At 34.3% G+C, this 23,195-nt stretch overlaps 1 pseudogene; it reads left to right on the top strand.

Annotated features, from left to right (window-relative positions):
* Positions 1-6,888: 6,888 nt before the first annotated feature.
* On the top strand, positions 6,889-22,804 carry LOC144381797 (calcium-activated chloride channel regulator 1-like; annotated as a pseudogene).
* Positions 22,805-23,195: the final 391 nt, after the last annotated feature.

The following is a 23,195-nucleotide window of genomic DNA, read 5'->3' as shown; positions in this document are numbered from 1 at the left end:
GAGGCAAGATAATAAAAAAAAGTCTAATCCTAATCACATTACAGTGAAAGTGGCAGAACAACAGACAGTAGAATGCTCTCAAAAATAACAATTAGACTGACAGATGACTTCTCAACAGCAACAATGGAAGCCAGAAGTAAGTTGAACATTTGTTTTCATTAAGCAGAGAGAATTGTCAAGCTGGAATTCTATACACAGGAAGCATATTTTTAAGAATGAGTAAAAAGTAAGGATATTTGAGAGAAATAAGAATTGAGAGAAAGGTCATTACTAAGACTATACCTAGGGGTAAGGAAATAACCCTAGTTAGAAGATCTGAGAGATAAAAAGAAATAAAGAGCAAAGTTAGCCAAGAATGTGAGTAAATATAAACAAACACTGATTATTTGTAAACAAAAATAAAGCCTTGTGGTTTAAATATGTGGAATTAAGATATATAAAAATGATAATATAAATTGAAATTCAAGTTTTCTAAGGTCCTTGTTTAACTGGAACAAAAGATTATTTTGTTAACTTTAGAGTTTAAGACAAACATGCATGTTAAAATTTCTAGAACAAATAGAAATAGAGCATATAGCTTCCAAACTATTAGAGGAGAAAAAATGGCAAGGGAACTGTCTGATGGTCTTGAGCCCAGCCAGTTAGCTCAGCTGGTTAAGGCCCACCACAAGGAAGACTGCTTCTGCATGATTTATTTGTATACGGAACAATTGACTTATACAGAGAACATTTTGTTCTATGGCTGGACACTTTGGGCCTTAAACTCAGGTAAAATATCTGTTAAGCATGGATAATTAAATTATTATTTGAGTAGATATCAGAAAATAACGTGTTCCAGCACAAATGTATCACTACTACGTCAAAAACTACTCAGACCACATGACCTCTCAACAATGAGGTCTCTTCATTGACCAAGAGCTATCCCTGACTTCTTAGACCTACTTTATGGAATAGACTTGTGGTATTGGGAACCCCACTGAATATCCTAAATAATAATACTTCCTATTTGAATCGCATTTTGTATATAACTAATAGTACTTATATGATCTCATTCAATTTCCATGGAAACTCTTAGAGGTAGATGTTAATTTATGCTATAAATGAGGAAGTAGAGGCTATACAAGTTGAAATAGTTCGTACAGAGTAAACTAATAGTATATATAGACTTCAAACACCGGACTCCTGGCTGCCTATAAAACTTTAAAATATTCCCAACTTGCCACTTGATTAAATTTTTCCAAAAGGAGTTTAATCATAATGCTTTACAAAATATTTAATTTTCAAGATGCTTATTTTCCTATACCATAAATTGTCTTCCTAACTCATCATGCCTACAATACTTTACTGTATGTGTTTATATGTGTTTGTGTATACATTTCACACTATCCAAATGAGTTCATTTCAGGGAAACAGCAAATATCAATTCCTGATAAATGACTATGAAGAAATGATTCAATAGCTCAATACTGTATCCTTCCCTTGGTTTTCCTCTTCTTTCAAATTTTTTAAACTGCTCCTCATGTCATCCATAAGTATATCCACAAATATAACAAAAAATATTGTTTCCTGGCCGTTAAGGAATGAATGATTAAAATGCCAGCCAAGTGTGGCTTCTTAGAAACTGTTTACTATTTATTAATATTTTTTGAGTATTTTAATGAAGAAAAGATAGCACTAAAATAAAATATTTATTAATTGGTAATTAAATTTTAAGTGATATTGGTTTTACTGAAATTTTAGAAATAAGTATTTTTAAACATCCACTGATTTAGATATATCACAAAGCAAATAAATAAATTGATTCTCCGCAAAATAAATATCAGTTCGTATATATTTTGAATGGCATTAGCCTTGCATAATTTTTTAATATCATACACTGTTAATTTGAAAAATACTGGTTCACTGAGATATGCAAATTTTCCAAATGTTGATATATTTTGTTATACAACATCAAAAACTCACATTAATTAATACCACCACCAACTTCATCAGATAAGTCCTTAAGTACTGAAAAGTGGTCAAATTTGCAATAACACAAGGTTTCCAAAATTCTAATTTTTAAAAGCTCAAACTTTATCATTGGCAATAAATACTGTTAGTTGTCTTCCTCTATGGTGACATTTTTGGAAAAAAAAATCTGCAAAATATCTAAGTCTGAAAAACCATAGTTCATTAGTACTTTTTTTTCAAGTAAAAAGGGTTCTTGTGAAAGGGACTAGTTCTGCATGTGCCTTCTGACCAGGTGGTTTTTCTCAAGTACAAATATCATACTTTGCTATGCAGCAGAAGTGTTATTTCATCACAAAGAATATAAAAAAGATGTGTATTCAGGATTAGAGATTTTAATAAAGTTCATTTTCACTGCTTCATCAATTCCATTCTTAAGTAAAACAGACATTGTTTTATTTATTTTCATTTTTATTTTGTGGGGTCAGGGGCAGAGGAAGAGGGAAAGAGAGAATCCCAAGCAGACTCCCCACTGAGCACAGAGCCTCACGACCCCAAGATCATGACCCTAGCTGAAATCAAGAGTCAAATGCCCAACCGACTGAGCCACCCAGGTCCCCCCACTGTTTTATGCTACAAGTGCATGGAAGTGAAGAACTCAAATGACTATAAGTATAGTTTAGTCTCACTGCTTGTATTTGTGCTAAGGTTCCAACAGTCTTATCCTCTATATGTTTTGCATCACCATTAAATGTGAACACATTAAAAAGTAGAAATAACTTCTTACTATCATCATCAAAAGAGTTTGACCATTCAGATCCTCTGAAAGGGTCTTGGAGATATTCAGGGGTCTGTAAACCACACTTGAGAACCATGGACTTAGATCAATCTGAATTTACATTGAGCTTGAGATGGGAGTGACCTTTATTTCAGCCACATGAGAGCTGAAGATAGCTGAACAAAACTGAAATTCTATTAGCAAGGAGGAAGGGGTAAATGGATATCGAGGCAACTTACAGGGTGTGCTATAGCAATGTAGGAGTTAACAAAGTTGACTTATGATAATGCTAAATACAAAATAACAATAATAATGCAGCCATCAAAAAAACTGAAATCTTGCCATTTGCAACGACGTGGATGGAACTAGAGGGTATTATGCTAAGCAAAATAAGTCAATCAGAGAAAGACAAATATCATATGATCTCACTGATATGAGGAATTCTTAATCTCAGGAAACAAACTGAGGGTTGCTGGAGTGGTGGGGGGTGGGAGGGATGGGGTGGCTGGGTGATAGATATTGGGGAGGGGTATGTGCTATGGTGAGCGCTGTGAATTGTGTAAGACTGTTGAATCACAGACCTGTACCTCTGAAACAAATAATATATGTTAAAAAAAAAAAAAAAAAAAGAAGATAGTAGGAAGGGAAAAATGAAGGGGGGGAATCGAAGGGGGAGACGAACCATGAGAGACTATGGACTCTGAGAAACAAACTGAGGGTTCTAGAGGGGAGGGGGGTGGGTTAGACTGGTGATGGGTATTAAAGAGGGCACGTACTGAATGGAGCACTGGGTGTTATACGCAAACAATGAATCATGGCACACTACATCAAAAACTAATGATGTAATGTATGGTGACTAACATAATAAAATAAAATTTAAAAAAATAACAATAATAAATTGCATAATAATCAAAGTATTCCCTAAATTGAAATAATGTTCAATATTGTAGGAAGAGCAATGAAAAAAATCAATCAAATTAATTACTAGTGTCCAGAAGCTCCACAAATCAGAAACATCTTGAAGATAATAGGGATCATAACTCAATCTTATATAGCCCCGCCTAGCAGAGTGCCTGACACATTAAGTTTGCTGAATAAATGAATGAATGAGTAAATGTGGATTAAGGTTGTTGAATAAATGAATAAATGAATGAACAGATTAATAAATTAAAAGAATGAAGAAAATATCCATAAATGCTGAGCATGAGTATCAGTAGCAAATAGAATGATGTTCTAAAAGTGATGATATGAAAGAAGAAGCAAAGAAAAAGAGGAGCTAAAAAAGAAAATTCTGCGGGAGTATCTACATAGAATTTAAGCTGCGAATTGACTGTATTCTTCAACTTCAAATTTGTGTAACAGTTGGTTAATTCCAGCATAATTTCTATAGGGATTAACTGGGACATCTAAGAATGTACTGGAGCATGAATGGTTAAATGGGCTGAGATAGTTCATAAATCTCTGAATTAGTAACTCTAAGTTTTCATAACAGCCAAAAGAAGATTCCATTATTTAATCTAAAATTGAAACAAGATTAAAAAAAATCTATTGATTCATACAAATTAATCATAGCAATTCACATTCTCTTGAATCTTCTACTGTCAACTACTAGTGTATAATAGAAACAACAAAACTACTTTCACAATAATTTTCAAGGTTGATACTCATTGACTTACCCTTTTGAGAAGTAGTAAAAGTCATATATACTTTAAAAACATAGATTCTGAAACTGGATGACCGGAGTTCAAATTCCAAATTTGCTCCTTCCTGAAAGTGTGATCTAGAGCTAAGTAATAAACTTCTCCATGCCTTAGTTTCCTGAAGCCTTTTCTGATTTCCCTTCATCATATTAAATCTATTCCCCAACTTTTGGCTCCCTAACACTGTATTTGTATCCCTCTTATAGAACTTTTCTACCTTGTATTTCAGTTCTTTTTTATTCTAATCTAATTCATGCTAATGAGTCTGCAAGTTTTCTGGACATAGTGCTTGTGTTTTACTCATTTCTGTAGTCTTTAAAGAGCAGAGCACTAAACCTGGCACATAGGAGCACTCATGTATGTATTTTTTTTTCATATAAATTAAAAGGGATAATGAAAATCAAGGAATATTAACTGAGGGCCTACTATATACTAGGCACTTGTACACCTAAGTGCTTTCACACACGTTATTTCATTTAACCTCCAAACATTCCTTCCAGATAGCTATTATTGTCTGCATTTTACAGTTTAGAGAATTCAGAGTGAGAGAGGTTCAACTAACTAACTAACTAAATAAATAAATCTCTTTCCTCCAAGGAATTTACATATATAGTGGAAGGTAGGGGAGGTACACTATGTATATTAATAAAAACAAATGCAATACAGTTTATATGTAATAAGTGATTCAAATGAGTACAAAAGAAAGAAAGATTATTTTTAATGTGGATAATTTGAGATTTTATGGGTGAGAACACACCTAAGCTGGACTAAAAGTAAAGAATATTATCAATAAATGAAGATAGTCAAAAAACATTACAATGAGCTAAGAGTTTCACTTCTGACAGTTCCTATTCTAGTCTTTTTGGGATAGGCTCAGAGACACTATTCCCCAGTTAAACGCTGGAAGACTATATTTAAAGTCTTACAAAAGAAGCCAGTGAAAATATAGAATATAATTGGAAAAAATTTATAACAAGCTTTGTATTCATAAAATAATATATAATGTTTAATAATAATGGATAATATTTAGTGAGTGCTCATTAGGTGCCAGGAGTCTTGTATGAAGTGCTTCCCAAAGAGCCATACACCTCTTATTAAGAATCATGTGACTGTCGGGGCGCCTGGGTGGCTCAGTCGGTTAAGCGGCTACCTTCGGCTCAGGTCATGATCCTGGGGTCCTGGGATCGAGCCCCACGTCGGGCTCCCAGCTCCGCAGGAAGCCTGCTTCTCCCTCTCCCTCTGCCTGCCACTCTGCCTGCTTGTGCTCTCTCTCTCTGTGTCAAATAAATAAATAAAATCTTAAAAAAAAAAAAAAAAAAAAAGAATCATGTGACTGTTAGTGACCAAGGCAAGGGTCAGCTTTAGATTCATCTGACTCCAAAGCCAGCTCACAATGCTATGTGTACAACTATTTTAAGCTAAGGGACATTGGCAGATTTGTGTTCAGTCCAAAAAAGAAATCTCAATTAAAGCATATTAAGTTTTCACCTGGGTGGCTCAGTCAGTTAAGCGTCTGCCTTCAGCTCAGGTCATGATCTCAGGGTCCTGGGATCGGGCTCTATGTCGGGCTCCCTGCTTATCGGAGAGTCTGCTTCTTACTCTGCCTATCTGCCCCCCCACTCATGCTCTCTCTCTTAAATAAATAAAAATACAAAAATTTTTTTTAAATGTTTTAAAAGCATATTAAGTTTTCAAGTTATATAAGACTTACAGCATTCAATGTTATTTGAAAACTGAAATACACAAGTAGTTATCACAGAAGGTAATCAAAAAACCCATTTTCAGGAGGGCACGTTCTGCATGGAGCACTGGGTGTTAAGCACAAACAATGAATCATGGAACACTATATCTAAAACTAATGATGTAATGTACAGGGATTAACATAACAATAAAAAAAATTTAAAAAAAAAAAGCCCATTTTCTTCTTGATCCATAGTTTACCCTGACCATTGTGCTTATATCACTCCCACCTAAAGGAAGTCTTTGACCCTAATTCATTGCCACTCCCACTCCAGTTCCTTCAATTGTTTTTTGTTTTGTTTTTTAAACACACCTTTTTCATCTGCTCTTTCCTGGTGCTTTTTATTTCAGTTCCTCATCCTTCCATAAAGTGCTTTTCTATGAAAAGATCCCAGGATTGGACAATCTCTTGATGATGATCACCATGACTAACCACCATGATGAGGATGACAACTACACAATCTAAAGAATTACTCAACTCAATGAGTACTTAAGACCTCAACTGTCTTAGAAAGTATGATAAATATGTTCAGCATAATCCCTATTGCTATTTAACAACTTAAATCTTTAGGATAAGGAGGTGAGATAAGGAAGTTCATCAAAATATTTTAGTAATTCATGTTAGATTTATGCAAATATTTTGATCTAGATTCAAATTCCTGAGTTAAGGAGATACATAAATACTCTCCTTGCATTTCCACAGGTTTATTGTAATGTACAATAATGGTGCGCAATCTGTATGTTATTCTGTTCCTAGCTCTACATCTCTTGCCTGGAGTGAAAAGCTCAATGGTAAATTTGAATAACAATGGATATGATGGCATTGTCATTGCAATTAACCCTAAGGTACAAGAAGATGAAAAACTCATTCAAAACATAAAGGTAAGAGAGAAATTTTTATTACACACTTATTTTTATTCCAATAAGTATTTTCCATCCATGTTGCCAAGGCACATACATATGCTCTCACAGAGTTACAACTTTCCAAAACCGCTTTGACAATATTCATCATTTATGTAATATGTATCTAAATTGTCAACATTAACATCTGCTTAGTTTAACTATGATTTCTCATATATTAGTAGTATTAGTCATGCCCCTAATAAATTATTAAAAGGCCAAACTACAGTATTTCTTCAACTTACTAAGCTAACAGAAAGACCTTAGCCCTACTGGAGAATTCTTTTAAAATTTTACTTTTGTAAAGTTATTTTTATAATGTTGAAATAGCTAACCTACACTTAAGCCCTAGATCTTCATTAGACATTTTTTCAGTTGTTCATACTTGTTCAACTCTGAAAAATCAACAAACTCTGATGTATTTGATTTTAAAGAAAATACTCCATATTTTTGAAGTTGATTTACTTCTTAATTTTATTTGGGTTAGTCAGTATAATAAAAACACTTTATATATAGCATTTTAATATATACGATCTTGTTTGATCCTCTCAATAACCCTATGAGGTAAATTATTACCCTTGTTGCATAAATGAGAGAAGCTAATGATTCGTACAGTCTTAAAATAACTGGTAAAACTGGAATGTGAAGCCAATGAGACCTATACATTTTTATTTTCCTTACTGCTTGGTAAAACTTTGCCTTTTATGAACACACTCCATATGAAAAAGTAACTCAAATCTAGCAAAGTGGTTTTTTTTTTCAATTAAAAAGTATAAAATCTACAAAACTTTAAACTCTCAACCCAATTATCAACACCTCTGTTTAATTAAATAAGCAACTTGCCAACAAGCTCCCAGTCTTAATCACCTTTATATCTCACCCAGAACTCATTCCCCTCTCCAGTCCATAATACTGAATGCAGGTCTGGATAGGTAAAAAATAAAAGTTGATTTCTGGGCATGTGAAAATGAAAAGTTTACAGACTAAAGAGATAGAGTAAAATTCAACTTATTTTTCAGTTAGGCTTTGCCAAAATATTTGGGGAAAGGGAGCTTAGATTTGCTTTTTCTTGTTCTTATATACACTTTCATGATCATTTCATTATGAAATTGTTACCATATTTTGTCAGGAAATGGTAACTGAAGCTTCAACTTACCTATTTCATGCCACCAAATGAAGAGTTTATTTCAGGAATATAAGCATTTTTTTTTTAAAGATTTTATTTACTTATTTGACAGAGAGAGACACAGTGAGAGAAGGAACACAAGCAGGGAGAGTGGGAGAGGGAGAAGCAGGCTTCCCGCCAAGCAGGGAGCCCGATAGGGGCTCAATCCCAGGATCCTGGGATCATGACCTGAGCAGAAGGCAGACACTTAACGACTGAGCCACCCAGGCGCCCCAGGAATGTAAGCATTTTAATTCCAATGACCTGGAAGTCAAAATCTGAGTACTTAATGCCAAAACAAGAATCATATGACCAGGTAGGGTATTTTATCTAGCTCCTACACTTATTTTTTCCTGTGCTTCCTAAAACTTAATACTCATAATTTTTTAGCAATTCCTAGCCACTGCTTTAGTAATTAAATTACTAATATTACTTGTCTTAATTTAGATAAAAGAAATCCTTGTTTCTATCACTCTTGTGATGTTTTTGCTTATTCTTCTGCTTTTTAGGCAGATGTCATAGTTGCCAATCCTTACCTAAAATATGGAGATGATCCCTATACACTTTAATATGGACAATGTGGGGAAAAAGGACAATATATACATTTTACTCCAAACTTCTTGTTGATTAATAATTTGCGTATCTATTGGTCCCGAGGTAGGGTTATCTATTTTATACTTCCATTTTTATTTCCATTGGAAACAAATATGACACTGTGATTAATGGTATTTTTAAAGATTTTTTAAAAAGAGAAATAAGTACTGATTAACATCTTTATCTAGAAATATAGTAGTCATTTCAACAAAATTATATTTCTTTGTGTGTGTTTAATAAAAAATAATAAGAATAACAAATTGAAAAAATAAGTAATAAATACTAACCCATTTCAACATTTTTGAACTAACGAAAGTTATCAATTTCTAAAGTTCTTTGACTCAGTTAAGCTAAGGATCTGGGGCAGGGAAACATAAAATACATGGACACTGTATTAAAATATTGTAAATATAAATTTATAAGTGGCAATATTCTCTCATAGGCAGAGTGTTTGTCCATGAGTGGGCCCACCTCCGATGGGGCATATTTGATGAGTATAATGTGGACTGGCCATTCTATGTTTCCAGACAGAACACTACTGAAGCAACAAGTTATCATTTATTGAACAAATTTGTTTTCAAAACTTTTCACTTATTATTTTTAAATTTTCTATACTAGGAAAAAAAAATTATCTCAGTGGTTGAACGCTCATACAGTTAATTGTAATATCTAACCTGCCCCACTGTGTATATGTCCAAATATTTCTGGGGATTCTACCTTGGTATCAAGATCAATCAGGAATTGGGATTCATTTCGGTATTCATGGGGACTGTACTAAAATATGCTATTGTCAGAGGAAAAAGGAAAGAGCTGTAGCCTAAACCTTAAGATACCTGAGAACTGGAGTTCAAGTTCCTATCATATCCTTTATTTCATTTTATTTATTTATTTTCCTTTATTCCATTTGATTCATAACTCTTTTTTTCTCTCTTAGTCACCATTCATTACATCATTAGTTTTTGATGTAGTGTTCCATGATTCATTGTTTGCGTATAACACCAGTGCTCCATTCAATACGTGCCCTCCTTAATACCCATCACAGCGCTAACCCATCCTCCCACCCCCCGCCCCTCTAAAACCCTCAGTTTGTTTCTCAGAGTCCATGGTCTCTCATGGTTCATCTCCCCCTCCGATTGCCCCCCCTTCATTTTTCCCTTCCTACTATCTTCTTTTTTTTTTCTTTTTTTGACATATAATGTATTATTTGTTTCAGAGGTACAGGTCTGTGATTCATCAGTCCTACACAATTCACAATTCTCACCATAGCACACACCCTCCCCAATGTCTATTGAGTCATAACTCTTTAAGGTGAATCTGTTTCATGAAACCAATTAAACTACTAGAGCTTCATGTTAAATATATTTTATTCTTCATTTTATCTTGAGCTTAAAAAAGTATTTTTCATAAGGATAAGTGAGTACATGATTTTTTGAAATATAAATATTTTATTATTATTATATTCCTTAAATATAAATATAATTCTGGGTGGATTTAGACAGGTCCTATTAATAAATAGATGAGATATTTAAATATGGAGTATTTAAAGAGTATTAAAGAACAATAGAAATCAATGTAATTGGAAACAAGTCTTTGGGATAAAAAACATATTAGAGAAAAGAGCTGTGAGAGAAACATGCCTCTCCCCATGTCTTTCATGTTGTTTGCTTTATCCCTACTGAGCTGCATGGAGTCTCATGCAGATAGGGTTCTCACCTCATGCAACTCCTACCTGCATCACCTCCCTTATCCAAACAATGCTTGTTCATTCTTCGAGACTCAGTTTAAACGTTTGTTCCCCAAGTGTCCTTTTCCTCTCCCTCCATTTGGTGTTAAATGTGAGAATGTCCCCAAAGCAATACACATGGCCTTGTCTCACACAGAGCAGTAGTGGTCTATGTAATTTTATTTTCCACACTAGACTTTAAGATCCTCAAGGACTGACTTTTTTTTTTATTCCCCTAGACTTGGGCCTGGCACAGAGTATAGTAACAACAAAGAATGTATCAAATAACAATTTTTTGATAAATCAATGGAATATGAGTAAGTTTTCTTACCAGTCATAAAAAGAGATATATTAGTAAAAACAATTATCTAAAATAACGTTTAATGAACTCCTACTGTGTGCCAGGCACTTTGTTTGAGGCAGTGTAAGTTTCATTTTCAGGCTTACCCCAGAGCTAACCCTCTTGGAATATATGACTCACCATCTCCTTTAATCCTTGCAATACAAAAAAATTTATCTAAGTGGATTAATATCCTGACACTTGATATTAATGCAGAATAAAAGTAAATCCTACAGATAAATAGGAACTCTTTAGAATCTTTTACCCAGACTCCACCCCCCCATCCCCTGCCTGGGACTTGACAATTATCTTACTTATCATAAAGACTAAACAGTTCGTTCGAATGCACAAGCATTTCCATGCAATGTTTATTTTTATTTTCTCCTTCAATCTAGCTCGGTGGTTTTCAAAATGTAAATTGCAAAATGCTATAAACACAAAACCACACATGGTTTTGTATGTATGGTATACACGCATATGTGTATATATGTTTGTAACTACATAGCAATATGTGTGTATGTGTTTGTATCACATACATAGAAATTTAAGAGGGTTTTTAGCATTATGTTGACTCTCTCATCCCCACTAGGAAGCAACTCCTCTGCATCTCTTAACTCATTTCATCTTTACAACATCCCTATAGCTTAGGAATTATCTTTAGTTCAAGGTCACAGGGATAATAGATTTATTGACTACATTAGTGGGCAATGAATGTTAATAACTATAAACTGGCATGATTGTTCTTATTGACATCAATTGTAAATAGAGGCAGGACACTGTGACTACTTCTATCAAAATGGAATGTTTGTCCATGATCTGTAGCAATTATCGTTAAGGGAAACATTGTAGATGCTAGTCTTTTCTCATGATTTCTGGTCTTCATATATAAAAGTAATTTAATTCTTTCATCATAGATGTTCAACTCATATTACTGGCATTAATGTGGTTTTCAAGGAATGTCAGGGAAACAGCTGTATAACAAGGCCATGCAGGCGTGACTCACAGACAGGGCTGTATGCAGCAAAGTGTACATTTATCCCAGAAAAATCCCAGACTGCAAGGGACTCCATAATGTTCATGCAAAGTCTCGATTCTGTAAGTACCATCTTTTTCTAGTTTCACAGAGGAACACTTCAGGAAAAATTAATTAGGGAAGCTGTATTTTCTACTATGAAATTATGTATACCAAAAGAAATGAAGGAGATTACTCAGGCAATTAACTAAAGACCATTTTCTCCAGCCTGTGTCAGGGTTGTCTGGAAATTATTCCACTTTTTTTTATAAACCGGTTTCTTTTCTTCAGAAGTAGAACTGTACCCTTTTCACTGATGTCACATAATTTCTTACAACATCCCTTCCCTCATTTGACTTCTGTGGATTTGTATAGTTCTAAAACTACAACCTTACTTTTAATTCGCTCTTCTAAGTGTTAGTCATTCTACTTTTCCAAAGTAATTCATTCCATAGCTTTGGAAAAGTACTGACACTCTAGATTTTCTAGTACCTTTACACTAAAGTACATCAAGCTATTGCAAAGTGATACTGTTCAAACGTACATGGCTCTGTTTCTACACAACAAACTTAAGGGAAAAGTTCACAATTACCAGTCTGATCAATTATAAAATAATAACACAATAATTCAAGTTTTAAAGCTAATGTTTGACCTGAAATATCTGGTTTCAACATATAAATTTGAGTGGATAAGAACAGGTGCCTTGGAATCAGAAAGACTTGATATCAAAACCCAGTCTGTCATTTTCAAACTGTGTCATTACAAGCAAACTGCTAAATCTGAGATTTAGTTCTCTCGTCTCATAAATGGGAATTATAATACTTCACAGGTTATTGTTATTAGGTTCACAAGAGGTAGAATGAATAAAGCATGATCACAGTGCTTAGCACAAGTGAGTACAAAATAAAGTTTTAGTTTTTAAAATTTATAAAATATTTGGATAATAGTCAATTGTCTCTTTCCCTGGATAAGTCCAATCTTAATTAATGTAAACATATTGTAGTTACCTAATGAAGGTTTCTAAGCATGTAAAAAAGATTTTTAAATATGAAAGTTATCAAAAACTAATCGAAATAAAGTATACTACCTCTAGATAGTAAGACTAACTTATTTAAAAGAAGCAATATTCCATATACCAAATCACTAGCAACAATACTTCTTTGGGTAGAGGTTTGTAAAGGCTTATTATTTCCAATAAAATTTAAAATTGTTTTAGAGCCCAGGGCATTAGTGATGAAGAACTTGAATCAAAATATAAACTTACTATTTGCTAAAACTCTTAAAAGAACCTAATTAGATATTTAAGTAGAAGTTGTTTTCTAGTCTAAAAAAAGTCCCTTCTAGAAATAGTTGAAATACGAGTCAAGAAAGTTCACTTTAAGCTGCTGTCAGAATTCAGCATCCAAGTAGGGATCAGATCATGTGATACGAGAGGATAATTGGAATATGTACTGTCTATACCAAGCTATAAATCCCAAAAGCATCTTTCAGGAAATAACTCATGCTGCCTACCTGAGAGACGAATAATAATGAAGAAGATCATATAGCTGAAATATGGATGGAACTAATTATATAAGCCATGTCTCAGAGATAAATACTGAACATCTTATCCAAAATAACACCAACTTCTAATTATCATAACACAGATTAAATAAATTGCATAGCATCTGTACCCCGGGCATCAGCTCACCCAAGAGAGATATGACCTGAAACACCGAATGTTCAATTCCATGATTTCCTTCCCTTCAACTTCATTATTTCCACTTCATGCCCAGCACTGTGTTAGGAGCTGGAAATACAGAAATAATTAAAGATAACTGTTCTTGACAGACTCAGTTTAGTGAGAAAGGTAGAGAAATAACAAAATATATATATGAATATAAAGTACGAAGCGATATAAACCAAGTGCTAGGGAAGTACAGCAAACATCTCCACCTGGAGGTCAGAAAATTGTTTCTAAAGAGATGAAAAAAATTGTATTTGAAAAGGAATGAGTATGAACTTGCCAAAGCAGGAATAGGAAGGGCAATTTTAAGTAAAAACAAAAAAACAAAAAACAGTTTATAAAAGCAAAGAGTAGGGAAAAGTGCAGGAATGCCATGCATGATTGTACAAGTTGAGCACTGCCCAAATTATCTGCATCATGGTCACTAAAAATTTTAATATTTATTAGAACAATTTTCAGGTAAATAGCAGTAAAAAAGAAAAGAAAAGAAAAGAAAACTTGAGAACAGGTCACCTTTTTCTAATTTGCACAAGATTTCCTGTCTCTTCTCCCATTTGGGTTAGCAAAGACCCTTGTGAAGATTTCTAGCATACTCTAAGAACAGGAAAAAACTCAGTGTGGTATCAGCAGAGGATGGTGAAAGCAAGGAGAAGGAAACAAGATTGAAAGAACAAACTGGAACCTACAAAGCTAAGGTATTTGGATTTTATCTTAACAGCTTCAGATTGGTGATATGATCAGCTTACTTCTTTCAGGAAGATAACTGTACTAACAGTGAGGAGGAAAATGGAGTGAGATGACAGGAGGCAGAGAGATTAGCCAGAAGGCTACAGCAATAGGCAGATCAGAGACCTGAAGTCTCTGAATAAAGGCAGTGGCAGTGGCAGGGGAAGAGGGACCAGATTTGATGGGCATTTCATATCAGCACTTTGAATGAAACTGTATTTTTCTCCCATGCAATGAACTCCTTCTGGGATATGTCAATAGTTCTGAAGTCATTGTCAATCATCCATATTAGAAGGAAAACAAAATCTTAAAACTTAAATAAAAGGTATTCAAATTTAATAATTTAGTTCTAAATTTGAGCTTACATCTGGAAACTCTATATTGGGAGGGCATTTTTAAACATGCAATGCCACTTATAAAAATATTTCTCAGGGTGCCTGGGTGGCTCAGTCGGTTAAGCATCCAACTCTTGATTTCGGTTTAGGTCATGATCTCAGAGTCCTGGGATTGAGCCCCAGGTCAGCTTTGTGCCCAGCAGGGAGTCTGCTTGAGGATTCTCTCTCTCCCTCTCCCTCTGCCCCTCACCTAGTTCTCTCTCTCTCTCAAATAAATAAATCTTTAAAAAATATTTCTAATAAGCTGAGGCTTACTGCAAGATGAATTCCTTCTTGAATGCTGCATTAGTTTATGGGAACATTTTTCCAAGTTACTAAGTTTTCAAAACTTGGAGAATTTTCACAGATTCTACAGTAAGGAAACATCATTTGGCAGAATTGCTGGCTACAACTCACCATTTGCAACTGAAAGAGCGGCAATCAGATTTCCTCATTTTCTCCCTACATTTTCATTACTTTCTCAGTAGTATTATTTTATGTCAGAGCTCACTAGAGCCAAAATTAATCCAGCTTGTTAAAATATCTGTTCTCCGGGCGCCTGGGCGGCTCAGTAGGTTAAGCATCTGCCTTCGGCTCAGGTCATGATTGAGCCTGCTGCGGAATTGAGCCCTCTGCTCCCTGCTCAGCAGGAAGTCTGCTTCTCCTTCTCCCTCTGCCCCTCCACCCCACTTGTGCTCTCTCTCAAATAAATAAATAAAATCTTATAAATAAATAAATAAAATATCTGTTCTCAAGTTTTTTGGTCAACTATAAAGATATAGAAAACACTTCGGCAATTAAAGAAGGTCATTTTCTTTATCCCACTTTTAAAGGGCAGCTAGAAATTATTGCAAATCCAGTCCCTTTTCTACTAAACTTAATTCAAGCTTGAGTCACCCAAAGTCCAGAAGGGAAAATAAGAAGTTAAGTTAAGCAGTTGTACCAGCCACACGCTTCCCCCACCTGCCATGATCTATGATCTCCCTATACCTAAAAGAATCAACAAAAAAACTTTCCAGTGATGGTTTCACCTTGCTTCCTCTCTACTGAGGTATGCAAAATGGATGTGAGATTGTTAGATTATGAAATAATTTTTAATTGTCAGGAGATAAAATCTCTGGAGGATGTATGTGGCAGCCAGCTGCATATTTGGAAAGGAAAGTAACGCTTACCAATTATTGTAATAGTGTTTTCTAATTGATTTTTTTCCAGGTAACTGAATTTTGTACAGCAAAAACTCATAATACAGAAGCTCCAAACCTATAAAACAAAATGCATAGTAGCAGAAGCACATGGGATGTAGTTATGGACTCTGATGATTTTTGGAATGTATCTCCCATGAAAGGAACAGATCCACCACCTCATCCTACATTTTCATTGCTGAAGTCCAAAGAGTGAGTAGTCTGTTTGGTACTTGATAAATCTGGAAGCATGAGTTCGGTAAGACATTTATTTGTCAGCTCTCTTAAATTAAGTAGTTAAGCTACTAGAAATATAATTTAATCTTAGGTTTAATTCTATTAAGCTACCTAAAATATATATTTATTACTCTAATAACTTTTAGTACAATGATTCTACATGGACAAGTACTAAGAGATAATACACTAAAATAAAAATAATTGTTATATTAAGATGATTGGATGATGCATTATGTTTATTCTTTAACTTTGAGTTCTAACAAACTAGAAATACTATAACTGAACAAAAAAAATTTATCCATAATTCCACCATTGAGCATATGTCATTCCAGTCTTTTTTCTGTTTGTGTATTTGTTTTTCCTCCTCAAAAATGTGATTATATTTTGTATAATATTTTATAATATGATTTTTTTACTTACCATACCTGAAACACTCCCTATGGAAAAAACGATTTCATGATATAATTTTTAATGATTATATCATATGCACATACCATAATTTAGTCAGCCTCCTGTCATTGGACATTTTAGAGTTTTCAACGTGTTATAAAAATTATGCTGCAATGAACATTTTTGTACGCATTTTTAAATTATTTTCTTAGCAGAAATTCCTGAATATAAAACTGTTAAATAAAAAGGCATAGATTTTTAAGGCTTTACTAAGTATAACATGACTGATTTTTCCATTTTTTCTTTAATATTATTTCTTTTAATAAAATAAAGGGGGTCAAACTCTAAAATACAGTAACCAATACTATCAAGATCTCTGGCCCATGAACAACTTTGTCTTTCACCAATCTGTCAAGATTTGAGGAGACTCGGGAATTGTTCAGATATCTTTATCTTATCTCTTTCGAATGAATCAAGCAGCAGAACTATACTTGCTTCTAATTATTGAAAAGGGATCTTTGGTTGGGATGGTCACATTTGAACGTTTTGCTACAACCCAAAACTACCTAACAGAAATAATTGGTAATAATGCTTACGAAAAGATCACTGCAAACCTGCTTCAAGAAGCTGGTGGTGGAACTTCAATTTGCAGTGGTCTCAGAGCAGGATTCCAGGTAAAATAAAAATACTTTTCTAAATATCATTTGCCATTTACCATTGCTTTTATTTTTACCCCACTATCTTTGAACAGGGTCATGAGTTCATAGGTCCCTTATCTAAATGGTATATTTTTTAAAAGACTCCCCTACTGTCTGTTGCTTACAGCTGGGTAGCCTCTCTGAGTGTGGTTATTCCACCAATGTACTCTTGAGGTACTGAGTTGCATTGGTGAATGGTTAAGCAAGGGAAGAAAACTCCAGCGTGCACATTATCACTGCAATTTTCTTGAGGAGCTCACCATTTCTTTATCACTCCCACCGTCTGAACGACTATCAGTAAACAATAATGCTGTTGAGGGGGCTGTGGAAGAGGGAAACTATCACTGTTGCCAGGCTATAAAGAAAACCCGAGTTCATCAATTAAATTGACAGTTAAAAATCACAAGGATAGGGCGCCTGGGTGGCTCAGTTGTTAAGCGTCTGCCTTCGGCTCAGGTCATGATCCCAGGGTCCTGGGATTGAGCCCCGCATCCGGCTCCCTGCTCAGTGGGAAGCCTGCTTCTCCCTCTCCCACTCCCCCTGCTTGTGTTCCCTCTCTCGCTCTCTCTCTGTCAAATAAATAAATAAAATCTTAAAAAAAAAAAAAAAAATCACAAGGATAGTTCCTCAGGCAGGATAGTACCAAACCCAAGACACACAGGTGGAAGTTTAATGAAATAAAAATTGTGAAATAAAATATTGAGAGCAACTTTTCAGCACTATATTAACCTGCCTTACGGTATGCATTTGAATTTCTTCCAACCTGTTTAAGCCTATTTATTGTCATTTTTTAAGTCACAAAAACAGAAAACTGCTTTCATTCACTGACCCTCCCATTGCTTCAGCTAAAAAAAGTAGAGATCATTACCCTTTTCCAGGCCACTAATTAATGCTATCTCTTAGCTTTCTCGTGGAGTCTATTTTTTACAAAGCATATTGGTTCAAGGAGGCACGCAGGCTTGGAGGATGTATGTGGCAGCCAAACCTGGGATCTCAGGCAAACCTGGGATTCTGGCTCTATTATTTATTAGCTAAATGACCTTGGGTAAGTTATCAACTCAGAAAGTCTGTTTACTCAACTAAGGGAATGTGGAAAATAACAGTACCTATCTCATTTAATTATGAGAATTATGTAAGATAAGTACTCAAGAAAGGACTGCTATTATTATAATAAACAAAATTCTTATATATGTCTATTCACTTCTAAAATATGATAGTATTATATCTTGGGAATGTGTCTTAATGTTTGAACATATTGGTTTGTATGTTTTTCTTAATATATCTTGATATATATCTATGGATATTTTGACCACAGAGTTTATTGCTGAACAGATTATGTTAAGTCACATTCAAAGTTATAAATATCTCTTAATTACTTTTAAAATGAAACCATAGCGGGGCGCCTGGGTGGCTCAGTCGTTAAGCGTCTGCCTTCGGCTCAGGTCATAGGTCCTGGGATCAAGCTCCACATTGGGCTCCCTGCTCCGTGGGGAGCCTACTTCTCCCTCTCCCTCTGCCTGCCACTCCCCCTGCTTGTGTGCTCTCTCTCTCTGTCAAATGAATAAATAAAATCCTAAAAAAAAAAAAAAAATTACTGAGCACCTTCCTATGTGGCAGGCATTGTGCTAGATGCTGTAGCTAAAAAAATAAGACACCATCCTTGTCCTCAAAGAATTTACAGTTAAGTAATAAAGACAGGTATGTTAAGAGATAGTTCTAACATTGCATAATGTCTCATCAATTTTAAAATGACACCAATAAAACAAGCTTTTTTTCACTAAAAGCTGTTACTTTTTCAATGTCTACAATCAATATTAACCCCTCTATAGCTGCAAAATGAAATTACAAGATAAAGAATAGACATAGCATTATGAAAAGTCACAAAATTACTTTCTTTGTAGGTAAAATTATACTGAACCCACCCAGGGCCTAAAGTCAAAGATACACATGTCAGAAGCTAAAGTAGAAGACTTCAGCCGACTAACCTCTGGAGGGTCATTTACTGTATCAGGAGCTCCTCCTGCTGGTAGTCATACTCATGTGTTCCCACCTGGCAAAATCACAGACCTTGAGGCTAAGGTTAAAGATCACATTCAACTTTCATGGACTGCCCCTGGCAATGTCCTTGATAAAGGAAAAGTAAGTTTCATATTATGTTTTAAAATATATAAAAGAAATCCCTTTGGCTTTCATTTGCTAGGAATTGTCTAATGTCCTACTTATAAATAACACTACTTATAAATAATTTGGCCATGGAGTCTGAATAAAGTACAAGGCTGAAATACCTCATTCGTTCGAAGTTCCTTATAATAAATTGTCCTCATTCTAGAAAGTTGAGTCACTTTTATCTATATTTTAAACTGAATTTAACTAGTATTTATTGAATGCCTATCATATTCCAATATTGTGCTAGACTAGTAGATTCTTTTGCGATAAAGCCAATCTTGCTATTTTCCCTTAAAGGTGGGAAAATGAAAGCAATATACAATATCAATATATACAATTTCTCAGAGGTTGTCAGAGCTGAAAAGCCCCATGTTCAGTATTCTTTCTCCTGGGTTACAAAAAACCTCTCACTGTATACTCTCAAAAGAAAAGATGCTTTTTAATCTTTCATTTCCTATATAGCATTTTTCAAAGCTGTATTTCTTTTTATCATATTATATAAGGAAAAAATCATTCTAAAACCAAAGAAAACAGAATACCCACAAAGAGCTCTTTTGCACTTCAATGTTGAAAACTCTTATCATGACAACTTTTGAAATACATTATTTTTTCATGCTATGATCCGTAAAGATATAGCAGAATAATAAAAAAAAAAAAAACCTCCACTGAAAAAGCCACAGATAAAATTACCTGACCAAATTTTTAATTCTGAATTCAATTCAGTCAAGATGGTGCCTTTAGTTCAAGATTGGGTTCATAATAAATGCCCTCATGCTGATTGTAGGAACCAAAAGAAGAAGAAAGATTGCATTATTATCTGGACCCTGGGAGATAAGAACTTCACTATGTTTAACCATAAATGCCTAAAATTAGGTGGAATCTAATCTCTCTTTCCTTGTGACAAATAAGAAGAGGTTGTAGTTGCTATCAAATGTTACCATCAAGCATTGCAAAAGAACGTAGTAGCAGTATCTCAAAGAATAAATGAATAACTATATAATATCCAATGAAGTTCTTAAATTCTCAGGGACCCAATTTCCATACCTGTCAAATATAAGAATTACTAGGTGACCTAGTATTAAAGTATTAAACAAGTATATATAATTCTATATTCTAATATTTTATAATTCTATAATTCTATCACTTGGGGCATCAACTTAATACCTATATTGTTGGTCAACAAGTAATGAGGTCAAATACAAACCCAACACAGTGCCAGATACTCTAGTTGATACAAAAGGAATATAAGACATACCATTTGTCCTAAGACAAAGAATATGATCTAATTGGAAAGATAAATTGAACTTCCATAAAATAATCTAGAAAACTCCATTCCATGCAATAGGAGTTCGTGGCAGAGAGTCATCAGGGTGGATAAAATATGAAAACAAGTCTTCATGAAGATGTTGGACTTCCTGTTGGGCCTTGAAGAATAAGTACAACTTGCATAAATAGGGAGAGGGAGGCACATACAGGGAGTCAGACAGGGAGAGAAGGAACCAAATAATATGATCAAGGTCAAAAAAGCAAAATTTCACAATAAAATATCTAAATTAAAATAAAAGCTAGATGATAGATAGATAGATAGATAGATAGATAGATAGATAGATAGATAGAACCACCTAAATGGAATGCAGGGTGTGTGTGAAGAGTAGTAAAACGGATTGATATGGCCTATTATTAAGAAACTAGAATGTTAAGGCAGAGGGTCAGAATTTTTTTTAAAATCACTAAATCGAAGTTATTTACCACACACTTAAAACACTTTCAACATTTCATGAAAAAATAGTCTTCACTTCAAAAAAAGACATTTGATGTTTTATTCATGGCATTTCAGAATGTGAGAATATATTTTTATAGGGGCGCCTGGGTGGCTCAGTCATTAAGCATCTGCCTTCGGCTCAGGTCATGGTCCCAGGGTCCTGGGATCGAGCCCCGCATCGGGCTCCCTGCTCAGCGGGGAGCCTGCTTCTCCCTCTCCCACTCCCCCTGTTTGTGTTCCCTCTCTCGCTGTCTCTCTCTCTGTCAAATAAATAAATAAAATCTTTAAAAAAAAAAAAAAAGAACATATTTTTATATTGATAGCTCTGGTAGATCTCCCAAAAGAATTCTGGAATAAAAAAATTATGTCAGCATCTTCCCTTCTTTTCTTGACAAAGTTATAATAATAACTAATATTTCAAACATTTAGGTCCCAGACATTCTGCTAAACACTTTTCATGCATTATCATATATAATTCTCACCACTCAAGTAGTAGGCATTCAATAAATATTTGTTGAATGAATTGAATGACTGAATCTCCATTTTATAGATAAGAAAACTGAAGGTAAAAAAGGTGAAATATATTTTTCTTTGTTACACAGCTAGAAAGTGTAGAATTAAGGTACTAATCAAAGTCTGCCTAAGCTCTTAAGCACATTTTAATTAGTACACATCCTAGCCTCTCTGCTTCCTTTTCCCTTTATCCTTATCCCTGTCTCCCACTCTACTGATCTCCCACTCCCCTCTCCTATTACTCCCTCTCAGCTTAATGAGAAATAATACAGTTGTGGGGTACTGAATATCTTTCCTATACTTGAATGTTATTGTGTTCCTTGTTCTAAAAGTAGATTCAGATCTTTAGATTTCTATTTCTTTAAAAAAATCTAGATTTCAGGGCAACTGCCTTCGGCTCAGGTCATGATCCTGGAGGCCCGGGATCGAGTCCCGCTTCGCGCTCCCTGCTGAGCAGGGAGTCTGCATCTCCCTCTGACCCTCCCCCTCTCGTGCTCTCTCTCTCTCTCATTCTCTCTCTCAAATAAATAAAATCTTTTTTTTAAAATCTACATTTCATTATTTAGTACTATAAGATTTTGAATTAATTTTTTGGTTAGATAACTAGATTAAAAACCGCTCACATATTTGTTCTTAAAAGAATGAAGATGGAATAACCATATAAAACCCACATCTATGATTTCCATGTCCAAATCCTAGTGTACATTTCTGATGGGCCCCTAAGTGTAAGAAAATATGGTGGTAATAAGGCATCCTAGTGATTTTAATATACATGAAGTATCTATTGTTTTTCAGCCAACAGCTACATTATAAGAATAAGTGTTTCCTAGATCTCCAAGAAGATTTTGACAATGCTGTTTTAGTGAACACTACTAGTCTGATACCTAAGGAGGCTGGCTCAATAGAAAATTTTGAATTTAAACCAGAACCTTTTAAAATAGAAAATGGCACCAAATTCTATATTGCAATTCAAGCCATCCATGAAGCTAATCTCACCTCAGAGGTTTCTAACATTGCACAAGCAACCAAGTTTATTCCTCCACAGGAATCCAGTGTCTCTGCTCTGGGTACCAACATTTTTACAACCAGTTTGGCAATTTTGGGACTAGCTGTGATTTTATCTATATTTTAAACTAGGAAGTGTATTAGAAATAATATTCAATATATAATACTTGATTAACATTTATTTAGAATTTAACTTGCTATACTTGTCTATAACAAAACTCTTAGTAAATGTACAAAGTTGTAAATTTCCTAACTACTTGAGTTCATTAATACTAATTAATAAACTAATTAGTTGCTAAATGTAAATCAAAATGAATATACTATTTCCTATCTTTGAAAAATCCATTTATTAACTCAATAAAAAAAGAAAATGCATATTTGTACTTGAAGGTATTTCAAGAAACATTTTCAGAGTGTACTACAAATTCATTTGGTATATTAACAAAATCAGAATTCAGCCAAGCCATTTGAAAAATATTTATATATCCACAACAAACATAATTTTATGGTAGAATTAT

Source organism: Halichoerus grypus, chromosome 5, assembly GCF_964656455.1.
Source record: "Halichoerus grypus chromosome 5, mHalGry1.hap1.1, whole genome shotgun sequence".
Lineage (NCBI taxonomy): Eukaryota > Metazoa > Chordata > Mammalia > Carnivora > Phocidae > Halichoerus > Halichoerus grypus.
The sequence above is the reverse complement of the archived record's forward strand: the minus strand, read 5'-3'. Positions and strand labels throughout refer to the sequence as shown.